General features: G+C 32.9%; 2 long non-coding RNA genes across 7 annotated transcripts; both read right to left on the bottom strand.

Annotated features, from left to right (window-relative positions):
* Window positions 1-576: 576 nt before the first annotated feature.
* On the bottom strand, window positions 577-6,021 carry LOC147536617 (uncharacterized). Of its 6 annotated transcripts, XR_015226100.1 has the most exons (8): window positions 5,587-6,017; window positions 4,463-4,557; window positions 3,970-4,063; window positions 2,960-3,404; window positions 2,673-2,761; window positions 1,516-1,980; window positions 1,289-1,409; window positions 577-977 (listed from the first exon to the last, which is right to left on the bottom strand). It is a non-coding gene; the product is annotated as an uncharacterized LOC147536617 (long non-coding RNA). The 6 variants fall into 6 exon arrangements; XR_015226099.1 differs by lacking the exons at window positions 577-977; window positions 1,289-1,409; window positions 1,516-1,980 and adding an exon at window positions 2,194-2,590 and having other exon boundaries at window positions 5,298-6,021; XR_015226098.1 differs by lacking the exons at window positions 577-977; window positions 1,289-1,409; window positions 1,516-1,980 and adding an exon at window positions 2,194-2,590.
* Window positions 6,022-14,648: 8,627 nt separating this feature from the next.
* On the bottom strand, window positions 14,649-15,119 carry LOC147536616 (uncharacterized). The gene is made up of 2 exons (XR_015225720.1): window positions 14,805-15,119; window positions 14,649-14,746 (listed from the first exon to the last, which is right to left on the bottom strand). It is a non-coding gene; the product is annotated as an uncharacterized LOC147536616 (long non-coding RNA).
* Between the last annotated feature and the right edge of the window lie 760 nt (window positions 15,120-15,879).

Genomic DNA, 15,879 nt, shown 5'->3' with positions numbered 1-15,879 from the left:
CTTAAAAATATGAGCCACTACAAAAAGCACTCTATATATGTTTGTTATTACCAATAATTCTTGATTGTCGCGCATAGACCAACTTCGTTCCGATCCAGTATATGAATGTGTCTAACTTGTGTCACATTTATAAAACTTGCAATCAATTGTATGTTAATTGCAGACAGGAAGAACAACATTATGCATAATGATCGATGCAATTTAGACATAGAGGCTTGTCCCACTGTTTTCGAACAAAATGTATATCCTTGATAGTGGATGTGCTCGGTTTCTTTATCCTTAATCTTGTCTAGACTGTATTCAGTTATTTGAAATATTGAACCAGTTAGATGGACAAATATTTTTTCTTGAAACAAAAGACAATTTGTTCATAGATATCGTTACACATTTACAAGGACATACTTTAAGGAACGAGTTAATAACAAGTGAATACCAGAGTATTTGCCTATACAAATTTACTTATAGATATTTCTTTCAAACTTGCTACTCGATCCAAGTGAGTACCAGATCTCGCAAAATGAAAGCCGACATTGACATATATGTCTTAAGTAAAAAAGAAGTAGAACTTGACCGATGCTTTATAATTATTAAAACTTTAAAAATGAAACCAAAAAAATTGGTTTACAAAAATCTGCAATATCGTGTGATTATACCTAAATTGAAATAATAGTGGAACTCCACGTGTTACCAATTGATGTAAGAAGTTACCATCATAATTAGCCATGTAAAATCACAATTTTTCTTACGACAGACTTCTTGAACTTGTTCGGCGTTAATATCACAGGGACAATGTTGCAAGATTATTGCAAAAGATGAAGGTTTCCTTGAGGACTTGAAAGGCCACCTTATATTGGTCATGAGTTAATAAAGGAAAATCTCAAAACTAAATTACTCACCTCATTCTTCCAACGCAAGATAGGATTTGTGTGAAAATGTTTAAAGCAACAATTCTGGAGGTCTCCCAACCATTATGAAAACTGAGGAACACAATGCAACGTGGTTAAGAAATAAATAAATAAACTGACATCAACCTACTTCACAATTTATAGCTCTATATTATGTTAATAATCTTGTAATATTTACCTATACCACAAAGTAATAACTCGATTCATTAAATTGGCATTGATATCATCAGATAAAGACCGTTCAAGATCAAAATGAACAACCTTCAGATATCTTCTTTATTTGAAGATTAGAACTTGCGAAGGTATAGCTAAAACAGTTGTAACTGAATCTTCAATTAAAAACCACAGAAATGGGAACAGTTGCATCTTAACTTGATTAGTACCTATAATGTCACTCTGCATAGCTTGATTGGCACGAGAAAAATCAGATCCTGTCAACATTTGCCTCATATAGCATTGGCCGAAAAAAGAAATAACATTCTTCCACCACAATTTTCACCAATTCTGTGGATAAGCATATTATTATTATGCTAAAGTATGTTGACCTATAATAAAAGTATACAAACAAATATATATATATATATATATATATATATATATATATATATACCTCATAGGTATCTCCTGTATGTCCTAACTCGTTCTTTCATTCTTTTTTGTATCTCTTACCAATTGAAGAGACAATGAAGAGGTAATCGAAGGGACAATGAAGTGTTCATGGACAATGAAGTGTTCATGGACAATGAAGTGTTCATAGACAACCAGATTTATTCCCGGAAAGAAAACAGATGACTGAATTTGAATGGTCGACCTATTGTTGTAAAAAATAACAATTTCTTATTCATTTATTCTATAGTTGCATTATTGTTCATAACCAAAATGTCAAAATAGAAGTAACAATGAACATAGAAATAATAAAAGACAGGGAACATTTCAATCAAATATGAACCGAAATTGAATTGAGTAGCGCTTACTAATAACATCCCATCCTCTTCATCATAAGCAAACCCACTATCAAATGTCGTAGCAATTCCAGGGAGGCACTTATCTTCCTCTGCTTTGGAAGAGGTTGTTCCTGAAACACTTATAAGGAAAATTTCTAACTAATTTTGTTCCCGAGTATTTTCTATTATATATACATAAATAATATCATTTGATTTGATCATATAGATTACTATGGGTTGGTTTTTGTTTGTGAGCATAATTGTAGAAATGATTTTCTTGTAAGAAACTTTCTGGTTGTTTAAACCCCAATTCCTAAACCAAAATGAAAAATATGAACCGACCAAACAAAAGTAAGAACATGTTCTTGATACTCCCGTGAAACAAAAGCAAGTGCCCATTGAGACATAAATACAGACTCCATATTCAATGAGTTTACTCTACAAAGCTCCAAAACTTGATCTATAAAAAGCCATCAAAATTGATATTTATATAGAAAGTTTGAGGGTGGTTGAGCAGAAGCTTGACAGGACCTGTAGGCAAATATCAGTTACACCGACAATTCCAAACCAAAGTAAAGAAAATGTTCATATTTCTACTCATATAACTCAAATAATGAAACTATATATATATACGATGTCACCTTTACCCGTGCCCTACAGATTCATCTCTCTCTTTCTAGGTCTAGTTTATAATTCTAAACATTGAACCATAATCTAAGTTTATGAACTCCAACGTGAGACCTACAAGTATAATAAACACCTTTAAGAAGTAATTTAACCGGATAACCAAAGCATCAAAATCATGCTTGCTAATGAGGTGTACCAGAAAATTGCTCCAATTCATGTACTTCCAGGACCTTCACTCCCTGCAGCTGGTTTGCAATTGAGATACCGATTACATCATCTTCAACCCTATTAATGTTAAAAAAAAAAGATGATTAGTAAAACAAGAAAGACAATACTGAAAGTTGGTGATTATTCGGAAATATTACATATGAAGGTGCTCCTCCACGACTGAAGTATTCGGTACCACCAAAGTGAAGAGAAGAGAAGAGATGCTAATTATACAAATCGAATATAAATAAGCAAGTAAATAAAAAGGAGGTATACCATGCTTGGTTGTAAAATTCAGCACGCCATTTTTTTTTTCTGCACTACGACTTGCTTCCCCAGATACCGACTTCAAGTCTTTACCTTGAGAAGATATAAGAGCATTAATGAACTGAACAGGTGATTGACTAAACCCTGGAAGGCTCTTCTTCGGAAATGTTCATGAATCTTCTTTATAGCAGCACAGATTGCTTCTTCACATGTATGGATCTCTTTATGTTTCTCACTGTTGGCCAAGAAAGCAGACATCTCTTTTTGCAAAGGAAGGGGAATATGTACCAGCACATCATAGCAGGCATCCCAGCTGGATTGTTTCCCGATAGCTTTATTTTGTGCTCCAAAATGTATAGGTTGAGGAGGCGATAAATGCTGTGAGATCTTCTGCGAGACTGCAGAGAACTTCACCTTTTCTTCAGTAAACGAAATAAGTTGATAAAGAGGAATCCTAAAATAAAATTCAATAATCCACAATGAGTTAGAGCTTCCTGATGATCTAAAATACAGATGAAGCAACATCCAAAATCGTATACACTAAACCTGATCACTAAATCTTCAATACGCATGAAGAAGCACATGATTACTTTCTCAAATCTACAAAATCTTAACTTTAATTACTACGTAGAGCTATGAAATGATTCAAATAAGAATATTAAATCAGTGACTTCTTCACTAAAATAAGGAAGAGTAAGATTAAGGGGAAAGTACTTACCCTGACGAGTACGAAAGATTAAAGAAACCTACGACTACTTCAGTAGCATTCAAGAGATATCTATTTCAGTTGTAAGAATTTTATAAGAGGGATTGAAAGAGGGAGGTAGGGAAGGAATTGATAGATTTTGTAGAGGGAAAAAGAGAAATACAGTGAAACACTAAACAATATACCAGTTTTCTTGTGGTTAAATAATAGCTTCATTTCACCATTAAAAGTTATCAAAATTAGACATGGAAAAAGATCTAATGAATTTATCATGTTTGTTTAGTTTTAAGTTTTGAATCCAAAACAACAGTACCTTTTTCGCTTTAGAAAGATTATTTCCCGTTGTCAATTTCTTCGCATCCTGGAGTGAATAGATTAAGATCTTTTTCAATATCTTACAGAAACTCCTGTAGAAAACATGTAGATTCGGAATAGCAATTAAAATCCAAAGACCAAACCGTAAAAGAGCTAATCAAGAGATTAATTTACCTTAATAAGACTCTTCATGATCTTATTTATTCTACTCAAGGAAGAAACTATCCTAACCATCGAATCGAGATTATATAATTAACCTAACCCCCTCTCACCTGACCTTTTTGTTCTAAATCACACCCAAGTCCTAAAAATAAGTCATGAATCACAACCCTGCAATCAACACTCATCCAAATGACACTGATATGCCAAATAGTGGTTTCTTAAGTAAAAAAATCCTTCCACAAGCATTGCAACAACAAGATACTGTAAAATCAAAAACCTTAAGTATAAACACATATGATTAAACAGGAAAGAACAGTATCAATACTTACATTGACTTTAGAAAGCTTTACTTGATCCAAAACTTTAAACAGGGTGAACAAGCCGGAGTTTCAAACAAAACCAACATCTTCAAATTCCAGAACACCTAAACAGAAGAGTTTCAATAAACAAAAGAGTTAGCAACAATTTTTTATAAATTAGAATTTGGAAACGATTATGATTCAATGGGTGATGTAGGAATTGATATTCATAGAACCACAATAATATATTTCATGGTATTAATAACCTCATATTTCAAGTTTTTCGATATAGAATCTTGAATCTAAATTCATATGGGAAGAAGAAAAGTAAATTTTACAGTAAGAAATCCACATAGGATGACTCGTTTTTTCAAAGACCACAACAGAAATGAGAACACTAACAAAGATCTAACAAAGTGAAAGATTTCATGGAACTCATATTTCATAGTGAGATGGAATTTGTGTATCATCTTAGACCAATCAATTTCTAGGTCAAGAAAGAAGTAGAGAGATAATAGCTGAAGAAACAAAATACTACCTTAGCAAAAAGAATCAAATGATGGGCAGAAAACAATAGTCAGTTACAGTTACAAAGAAAATGAAATTTACTTCTTAAAATCTATCACCAATGAATGCTATGATAGGTAAACACATATGCAACCATGCTTCATAATCAGTGATTGAAGACCATTTGTAAACTCTGAAACTGAAATTGAAGAAAATTTGATTTACATTGTGAGATAAACAGATACTCATGAATTTTAAGAATGCCACAAGAATCTGATCATTAGCAACATAAACTCTATCTAAAAGAACAAAAAACCAAAAATCTAAATGTATGTTATTTAGTTTGATCTCAACTTACCTTTAATTATGAAGAAGATTAGGACCTGTATTGGTTCTCCTATTATCATCTTCAAAATCGCTATAATCATCTAGACTAATACTACTACCATTAATTCTCTTCCCTTCAAATATCTTCTTCTTTCACACATTCTAGTTGAGACATTTTACCAAACACCTTGACGACAATTTCTGATTTACAAGATCTAATCTCTAAAAACATCTAATTAAGCTCTGATTCTCATTGAATTGGTAAATTATAATAAGTTTTGATTGAAGAAGCAAAATCCAAACAGGAAAATAAAGATTACCTGTTGGTTCCAGCTTTTTGATTTCCTCGTGAAGATTTCGGCACAGTTTTCTCTCTCCCGTGTAAAATCTATGGAGTAGAAAAATTTCAACATCTAACTCCCTTTCTCTCTCTTAATTACTCAGGAATTCACTTATGAATTCGATGAGACATTTACATAGGAATTTGTAATTGAAATCTTCACCCTCTATGAATCAAGATTCAAGAGAGACATAAATGAGAACCTTCAATATAAAAGAGTGAATAAATGAAGAAGCACCAAGTTCATGGAGGAACACCATCCGAAAGAAGGTCGAATGAATTGGCAGATTCAATCACAAAGACATTGAATAAAGGGTTGTCCAGGGAGAGAGATGAGGGGTTTTGGCGTTTCAGTTCATACAAGAGAAAGAAACGGCAGTAGGTGGGCGTTAGATTAACTATTACATCAATGATTAGGATCCACGGTAGATTAGGGGTTCTATATAATAGATTAATTATGTGTCCTAATAAGATTGTTTATGTCCTAGTCAGATTATATTTTTGTCCTAGTCATATTGTTTTATATTTATTATGTCCTAGTCACAAGTATCTGTTTTGTATAATAGATATATATATATATATATATATATTATTTTCACATGTTCAGAAAATTAGTTAAAACTCAAAATTTCAAGTCCATAAAAATATGGATTTTAAAGTATTTTAAACAAAACGTGGAGAAGATAGGAAAACGATTTCAATTGAGAAGGATTTGGACCAGGACTGGGTCCATTTTTATATTGGGCAGGATATGAACATCTTAATGGATGATCCTAACACGGTTCATTAAACTAATTCGAGCATGGAGTTGGCCTTTCCTGCATGTACCTTATATATATATATATATATATATATATATATATATATATATATATATATATATATCTATTATATAAAACACAATGGTGTTTTTTGAGGTGGACCGTAGATTTATGTCATGGATATTCACGTCCGTCCGATTTATCTATTATATAAGTAAGTTGTTTTAACCACCTATACAACCATAGAATTCCCACCTTTCAAATCTAAAATTACTATAAAACAAAACTACCCAAACCAAATCCATCCACGATTTTAGGTAACTAATTATATATAAAAGAATGTAAGTAGTTTTTTGGTCTTTCTTCGTGGTTGTTTGACTTTGTTTTGATAAATTGCTATGATCTTCATTTTCAGGTTTGTGGGTCACTTTTTCTGTATGATTTTCATTTTCAGGTTCGTGGGTCACCGTTTCTGAACATATTCGAGTGGTAAATTGTGGACATTTCGATAATTGTAATTAATTGTCTATTTTTCTCTTCTATATTTTATTTTTCATCTTTCTCTCCAGTAAGACTTGATCAATTGTATTTCTAGCAACCGATTTCTCCATAAATACATTTTATTGTTGAATATTGAGCCACTTTATCTCTAATTACCATTGCATTAGTTCTATGAATTTAATTACAATTGTGTTTTTTCCCCTCTCTTTCCTCTGTGTTATTTAACCTTCAAGATTTATACTCGGTTTGAGTTTGTAGTTAATGTTTACTTTCTTTTGTTTTTTTTGTTACAGGAGAATAACAATCAATAGACAACCAAGTCAGAAAAAAATGAAGAAAAAGAAACTTGAAGATCAATGTTGTTTTTTATTATATTTCTTTCTTGCTTTTGTTTTTTCATGTATCAAGGAAAGATTTTCTCATCAACTTTTGGTTTTGTATCATTTACCATTCATCTTTAAAGTCTTAAAAATTGTTAGTAATTGTTAGTGTTCTTATTTTCAATTATATAATTTTTAGTCTATCATTATTGATATTATTTTATTCTTTTGGATATGATATTATCCTTGCTTTATTGTCGAAAAAAAATGATGTATTAGGAATTCAAGTGTGTGTGTCTATATTGGGTCATGAATATACCAAGACGTGATGATGTAGAACGCAGCGGAATTTAAGAATAAACTAAACTAATACGAAGAACGATCAAAATAACTGTAAACAACTGTAAATAACTGAATAAACTGTAAACTTTGATTAACTTCAATGGGGTTTTTCTCTTCAATCTGAGAATAAAAGACAAACTAGATATCCTTTTATAGGATTCTGGACTTTCCTAGATAGACTTGAATTAGACTTCCTAAATAATTAAAATACTGCAACTGCCTAAATAACTAGACTCAAATCTGGACCTTTCCAATTATTGGAATTATTAAAATAGCATAATTTCCTAAACCTAATTTATCTAATAATCATACTAAAATAAGGACTTCCTAAATCTACTATCTCTGGCCGGTTGGTCCATGACCGGGTTCGGTCATGGAAATAGTCTCCACGCCGGGTGCCCCTGCATCAGCATCCCCTTCCCTCAAGAGGTTCGTCCCGAACCGTTTCGACGAAGAAAACAATGTGATCCACCTGTACACGCTGAATTCTGCCGTGGCGATCCGTAATTCCCACTTTGAATGAATTTTACAATGAAACTGAAGGACACTAATGTGCCAGAAATCGCCAACTTCAATCCCAATCTCAGAAGCCATTGAAACTCGCAATATTAACGTTAGGGAATCAAGAAGAATCATCTCGCCATCTTCCCAAAAGTCGTCATTAAGAACCAAAGTATAAACGTAACCAACTTCAAATATGGTTTCGAGGTTGAATCCTTTGGCAGGGATAGGACACTTAAAAAATACTTTTCCACGTTCGACTTCATGTAGTTTATATATTTTAACTCGATCAATACTCTGAAATAGAGTTACTTTCTGAACCATCATATCACACGAACAAATTTTGTCGATCACAGGTTTACGTAGGGCAAAAGAGAATATAACAAGGATACTGAACACTGTGATCTTTCTAAGAAGCTTATTATCGAACATGATAGGGGCGTCGATGAACAGGCTTATGTTATTTGACTGATCAAAATCAATATGTTTGTCAATTCTGTCAGTTGCAAAGCATACAAACCTGAGGTGTTCCGCTTCGACCTCCCTTCCTTCGTTCATGAAATTAACGGGTACAAATTCCGTTGTTTCTGACTTCAAACCAACACTACAAATATCATGCACCGAGCTTAGTAATGAACCAGATACGCAAAGGATCAATTCTCCATGCTCTGAAATATGGCATAAAGCAACCATATTTGATTGATCTGTCGTAATGAACAACTGGTACAAATTAGGTCCAATTTGCACAAGCAAACCACCGACACCAGGAAGGATTTTCGAAAGTCGTCCAGCAATAACATCATCCCCATGTATGTGTTGCTCTAATTTGTTTGCTTCGATCTCGCCCTTAGTTGGCAAAACGTTTCCAATACCAGGGAACCATACCTTGAATGAATGTGAAGATAAAATTGAGGTCAACTTCATCAACATCTCAAAATTGTTCTTTCCTTCAACGTAACTACTCCCAAAGGCAGTTCTTGATATTAATTCTGACATGAAAACCCTATATTCATCGAGTACTTCAGTCTCCTTGCCTTCTTCATGCTTCCATCTCTGTAACACGGACTCAACAGATGTGATCATGGCAGGAGCCATTCCCTTTAAGCTTTCGGCATAGAATGCTTGGTTAGCTAATTTTTGTTGCTTGACCCAATTTCGGCCTTGGGATGTCACAAGCCCATCTCCAAATAGCTTCCTACAGAATCCTTGATCCTTGTTCTTCACAAATACTCCATCTCTATTGTTAAAAACCTCCTTGATCAATTTGGGTTCAGTTATGTGCAACTGAGGTGTAGGACCATACCAAGAAAGATAAACACTACCTTCTTGATCTATTTGAAGACCCTCTTTCGAGCAAGCTAATCCAATCTTTGTAGTATCTTCATCAAAGGCAGACTCCATAGCCTCAAAAGCTGTAAAATTATCATCGGTTGATGTTGCCGACCCAAACTCTTCTTTGATTTCAGATTTCTCCTTCGTATTTCTCTCTCTTGGAATAATAGGATTGTGGTTGTGGTGGTCGTTTTTATTAATGACGTCTTCTTCGTGAACATCTTCTTCAACTTCTTCATACTCTTCTTTTTCTTTTTCCTGATGGAATGATAAAATAGGTGATGAATACGGTTGATGAATGTATTGTTGTTGTTCCTGTTGCTGCGGTTGCTGTTGTTGTTGTTGTTGTTGTTGTTGTTGTTGTTGTTGTTGTTGTTGTTGTTGTTGTTCCATCAGCGGTGTCGAAGATGGTATAAGAGGTTGTGAATATGGTGGTTGTGTATAAGAAGATGGAGGTGATGGTGAATACGAGGACGATGAATATGGTGAATATGGTTGTGAGTACGGTGGTGGTGTATACGAGGACGGAGGTGGTGTATAAGAGTACGGAGGTGGTGTATAGGAGTAATATGGATGTGAAGTTGTATAAGACAATTGTGGAGTTGGTGACGGTGATGATGAATACGGTGGTGAATGATTAGAGTACGGAGGTGGTGACGGTTGGTATTGACGAGGAGATGGTTGTGGAGGATTTTCTCGTGCGATTTCTCCCGGATTCCAATGATAATTGTACGAGTCGTTATTCACATATAAACATGATGAACATGAGCATTGATTCATTATCTCTTGATGAGTATAATCTGATTGAATATAATCATCTTGACGAATAGAATACGATTGATATGGATTTAACTGGTCTGGGAAAAAATTTCCAGAATCATTAGCCCAAAATTTTGGTGGCTCTGAATACCACATGATGTAGAATGCAGCGGAATTTAAGAATAAACTAAACTAATACGAAGAACGATCAAAATAACTGTAAACAACTGTAAATAACTGAATAAACTGTAAACTTTGATTAACTTCAATGGGGGTTTTCTCTTCAATCTGAGAATAAAAGACAAACTAGATATCCTTTTATAGGATTCTGGACTTTCCTAGATAGACTTGAATTAGACTTCCTAAATAATTAAAATACTGCAACTGCCTAAATAACTAGACTCAAATCTGGACCTTTCCAATTATTGGAATTATTAAAATAGCATAATTTCCTAAACCTAATTTATCTAATAATCATACTAAAATAAGGACTTCCTAAATCTACTATCTCTGGCCGGTTGGTCCATGACCGGGTTCGGTCATGGAAATAGTCTCCACGCCGGGTGCCCCTGCATCACGTGATGTATTAGGATTTCAAATTAATGTTGTAACATTTTCTCTCTCACATATCTAAGAATTAGCTATGTACTTTGTTTAGATTTTACACACGATTTGTTACGATTTACTTCTCTCTTGATGATGATGATGATGCTATGCACGGCCCTTATTTATTTAAGGGAGAGCACCATGGGAGATAAAAGAATTGGTTAGTTTATCTCATTTGTAGTTTTTCATCTCATATTTTTTATAGATTTTTGTTCATTTGAAACCCATGCTAAGTTGTTGTTCTTAATAGTGTACATATTATGTTTTGCTTTAATTTTTGTTCACTTGAAACAGGTTCTATCTCCCTCCCTCCTCATTTTTTTAAAATAACTACTCGCAGTTCTTTCCTATAGTCTCTTCTTGATAATATTGATCTTGATTTTTTCAAACTTCCACCATCTTTATTCTTCTTTTACATATGTTTCCTTTTTTTACTTATGTTTGAATGTTTGAATGTACAAGGCTTTAAAGTAATACAGAGTTGAAGAAGCAGGTTTTTACTTATGTTCGTTTTCTTCTTTTAGGAATGAAAAAAATGTCCATATCATAAGGATTGTAGTGCTCAACAAAAAAAAAAAACAGGATTGTGGTGCTCAATAAAAAAATGGATTGTAGTTGAATAAAATCTTCCTAATTTTTCATTTTTATACGTTGAAAGGTTTGTAGTTGCTGCAATATGAATATTGGAGTGAAAGTTTTAGTTTTGTTTCTCAATTTCTACTCTCTTTGATGAAACTTACAGTGTAGTCTGATTCCCATTTTTATTTCATCTTGAACCATGGGACGGGAAGTTGTTTTTCTTAATCTTGCAGGTCTTAGGAGATGGTAGAATTAATAGGTTATATCTCTCTCCTATGTATCTGTTCTTTTTCTTAAGCTCTTCATTTCATGTTTGTAAGACCTAATAGTTTCACTTTTGAATTGATATAGGTATCGTGGCTGAAGTTTTAATAATTACTGTTGTTTCGGAAATTATTTTGGAAAAAAAACTACTGTGACTATTGATGTTTAATTTCTTCATGTTTCTTTATTTACAGGAGAACAACACAGTCAACTGAATACCAAATAAGAAGAAAAAGAAGATGAAGAAAGAAAAAACTAGAAGATTTGTCTTTTTTTATCTAAATTTCTTTTCTTTATTTTCTTTTTACATGTTAGTGTTTTTGATTTTTTGCCTTTAACTTTGTAATGTCCTTATTTCTTTAATATATATATTTGTCTTCGTTTATTCCTATTTTTAAATCATGTGACACTGTTTCGTCCGTATCTTTCATAAATTTTCATTGTTTATCTTTCAACCAGTTTCGTAGTTAATGGTTTCATTGTTTTATTAGATTCTTTAGTTCACAAAGAGAAATATCAAAAGATTTATTAATTTGTATATTCTTCATAAAATTTCATAATCATGTCAAATTATATTGAGAGAGAGAGAGAGATAATATGTTAAAAGATCAAATTAGAGAAAGAAAAAAAATATAATGATAGAGATTTATCTAATTTGCTAATCTCCTCATTTTCTTACAATTTTTCTATATAATTTGATAATCAATATACTTTTTTTTGTCGCTGTTGTTGAAAGACCATGCCTTTCAACTCTTTTGCCTTTTACGGATACAATTTTTCATTTATTTTCTTAGTACATTGATATTAGTTGCTTAGTATTTGTTACTTTTTTATTTGTTGACAGATTAGTTTTTATTACCTTAGTACTATAAAAATTTGAACATTATCTTTCTTCTTCAACTAGGTTCCCACCGCGTCCTACGGACGCGGTAGATCCCTCTTGGCTAACGCCTTTGTCATTGTATCTATCGTGGTCGACCACGTCTCATTGGTGTGTGTATCTCGAGGTTGTGCACATCCACATACGAGTAAATCACATATTTCATTTCTACAACATTGAGGATGACACAGAGATCTGTGATTTATTCGTATTTAGATGTGCACAACCTCGAGATACACACACCAATGAGACGTGGTCGACCACGATAGATACAATGACAAAGGCGTTAGCCAAGAGGGATCTACCGCGTCCGTAGGACGCGGTGGGAACCTAGTATATATATATATATATATATATATATATATATATATATACCCGTGCCTCCGCCACGGCATAATTTGTGGAGCGTGTGAAAATAAGTAGGAAGTGGGAAGGAAGAGAATTTAGTGGGTGGTTTGTAACTAATTTTCTGAACATGTGGAGAGATTATAGGATGTTTAAGGGAGAGTTCTGAATAAAAACGTGGGAGAGAGAGAATAGTGGGTGGGTGGTTATTTTTCTAAAATTTAAAATCAGCCATTAGATTAGAAATAAATCGGACGATCATGAATATCTAGAGATAAATCCTACGGTCCTTCTCAAAAAAGACCATTGCGTTTTATATAATAGATATATATATATAATATAAAGGCCTGATATAGTCAACAGGGGCAGACGGCTCTTAGCGGTTGGATCTATTAGCCGGGCGGTCTATTTTAGACTTTCTTCTGTAGGCACCAGATTGAAAAACCGTGCGTCTGTCGACCTTAACGGATGGGGGTGGCGACGTTAGATCATCGTTACCCTTTTTAAACATAACGGCACCACGGTCATCTTCTTCTCTGAGCCCAACGTCTTATTCTTTCATTTCTCTTTTTTTTTTCTTCCGTCTTGTTTTTAGTGTTTAGTGAGTTTAATCTTTCAAACAAGTAATTTCTGGCTCCACATAAACACCAATGGACACAATAGAAATATTATGATGGTCGCACAAAATTTAATCATACAAAACTATAACTAAAGAAGGATTCCCTTTTATATTAAAATACCATCTGTACAACCCCTTAATTAATGATTATTGTGAATTTGTGATGTAAGTTAACAAAAGGGATATTTTGCGAAAGGGGCAAAGTAATGTTCCAAGTGATGAGTTTGGAGCATAAAATTGAAATCTTTTGAGTTTGGGGCATTGACTAACTTTGACTTAATTTTCCATCCAAAGATAACAAAAACTAACTTTTAACTTAACTTTCCATTAAAAGTTGGTGGAGACTAACAAATGTTAGTGTCAACTTTTCATAGCAAAAAATCAATATTTTGTTCAACTATGATATGCAAATTGATTAAACAACAAAACTATAGCAAAAAATGGAATGATAGATTGTTGTGAATCCTAATATTATATAAAAACAAATATAATAAACTAAATCCTAAAATAAAACAACAAAAAATTAAGAGCCCTAGATTAAATTAATAAACACGGTTAGAATGTTTGGGTCAAACTAGTCCTAATTTGTCAAAAAAAATACTTACTTGATAATAAAAATAAAAAAGTAAATAAATAAAGTGATGATTAAGAAGCCAATTGAACGTGAACCTGTGTTGGACTTAATAACGTGGTAGCTGACAAAAGTGTTTAGGTTTTTGAGTATTTTGTTGGGCAATTAGTTTATTTTGGGTATTTTGGATAATTATATTTTGTGGGTCAATTAGTTTTAGATTAAATCATAACGCCCGTTATTAATTTCCATCCATGTGAGATGATGGTAATGGCAGTACTGTAAATAAATGATAACGTCAAGGGTCTTTTTTAAGTTAGTTTTTAACAAAAATTGGGTCACAGTTAGTCAATGCCCCTAACTCAAAAGAATTCAAACTTGTGCTCCAAAGTCATCACTTGGAACATTACTTTGCCCCTTTTGCAAAATATCCCTTAACAAAAAAGGAAAAGAAAAACTAAGATAAGTTTTGTTCAAACAAGAACTAATGTTAGACCAATTTGACTCGTCAAAGTAAGAAATGACCTGTCAGTGTATTCGTCTTGTCGCGCTCTTCAGTTTAGAGCTAAAATTTCTCAAATGTGATTCCCAGTGAATGAAATATTGAACATATAACTCGTTAGTCGTTACCCAAAAATCCAATTTAGTAACTCACTAGATTGTTGCCTCGGTACTAAACATAGCATATTTTACTTGATCATATTTTATTTTAGATAAACTACTCTTTTAAAAAGAGATAAACAAGTTGATTCTTAAGTTTCTAATTAGACTCTAATTACTGCTTAAAATTTGAACTTTCTTATTATGTTACTTAGTACTCCATTATTGTAGTTATAATTTCTTTCATCAACACATTCCTTTAAAAATACATCTTTTTTTTTTTTTATTTACGTACGTTGCTTTTTAGGAGGAGGAGAAACCTCTTTTTCAGTATAGCGCTTCTCTTTCACCTTCTCCTCTTCTTCCTCTTCAGGTTCATCATCGTCGCCATAATAAGATTTTTCGTCAACTTCATCTTCTTTCTTTTCAACAGGAGGAGGTGCAGAACCCTCCCCAATTTTAGAACCCCCATATCTCACATCCCCTTTATTATCTTTATCCATATTATTGTTTTTGGCTAACTAGTGAGGCATGGAAGGACTAGAAAGGGAAAATTTATTTATAGAGTTCGTTAAAAATTCAAACCAAAGAAGAATCATGAACCATCTTCTATTAGGTATTAGAACACAATAGAAGAAAAATAAGAGTTGTGTGAAAATATCATGCATGGTATATGTGAGAATGGTAGAATTCATGACATTTATCAATTTATTTTTTACTTTATTTTTCTTTTTAACTTCTTTTCAATCACGCCGAAAATAAAAGATCCTCATGTTATGTTTGTTTGTTTTTTCGGAGTCTAAATTTATTCATATGTAATCTATATATAAAGTAGTTTGATTTTGGTTCAAATTTAATTAAACCCAAGATTATTAAGCATAAATGAGAATGTATTTTTCCGATTTAGTTCAAATAGCTTCGTAATTGTTTTACAGACGAAAAGATTTTTGACCAAAATACGCGTATATGAAAAGTGAGTGAAATGAAGATAAAAATAGGTTAGGGACCGTGAGTTGAATAAGCGTCATCGTAGCCGGTAGACCTTTTACGTGTATATAAAATTTCCCCTTCCCTATCCCTTAAAGTTCCCCTTGTTGATGCCACATCTCGTATTGGAAGTTTAAAGGGCACCACCAAAATGGCTTAGCCCGAGATGTATATGACTTAATACGAAGTCATAGGCAATACTTTTCTGACAAACCCCAACCATCAACATTTCTTGACTTACGAAAAGAAGCTCAATTTTATTTTCTTTACCACCATCACCGTTTTCCTCCACTCTCTTTTGTCCGT

This window comes from Eschscholzia californica, unplaced genomic scaffold (assembly GCF_041429995.1).
Source record: "Eschscholzia californica isolate CP2 unplaced genomic scaffold, dmEscCali1.0.p SCAF_5, whole genome shotgun sequence".
NCBI lineage: Eukaryota > Viridiplantae > Streptophyta > Magnoliopsida > Ranunculales > Papaveraceae > Eschscholzia > Eschscholzia californica.
Note: the sequence above shows the minus strand (reverse complement) of the source record. Positions and strands in the feature narration are given on the sequence as shown.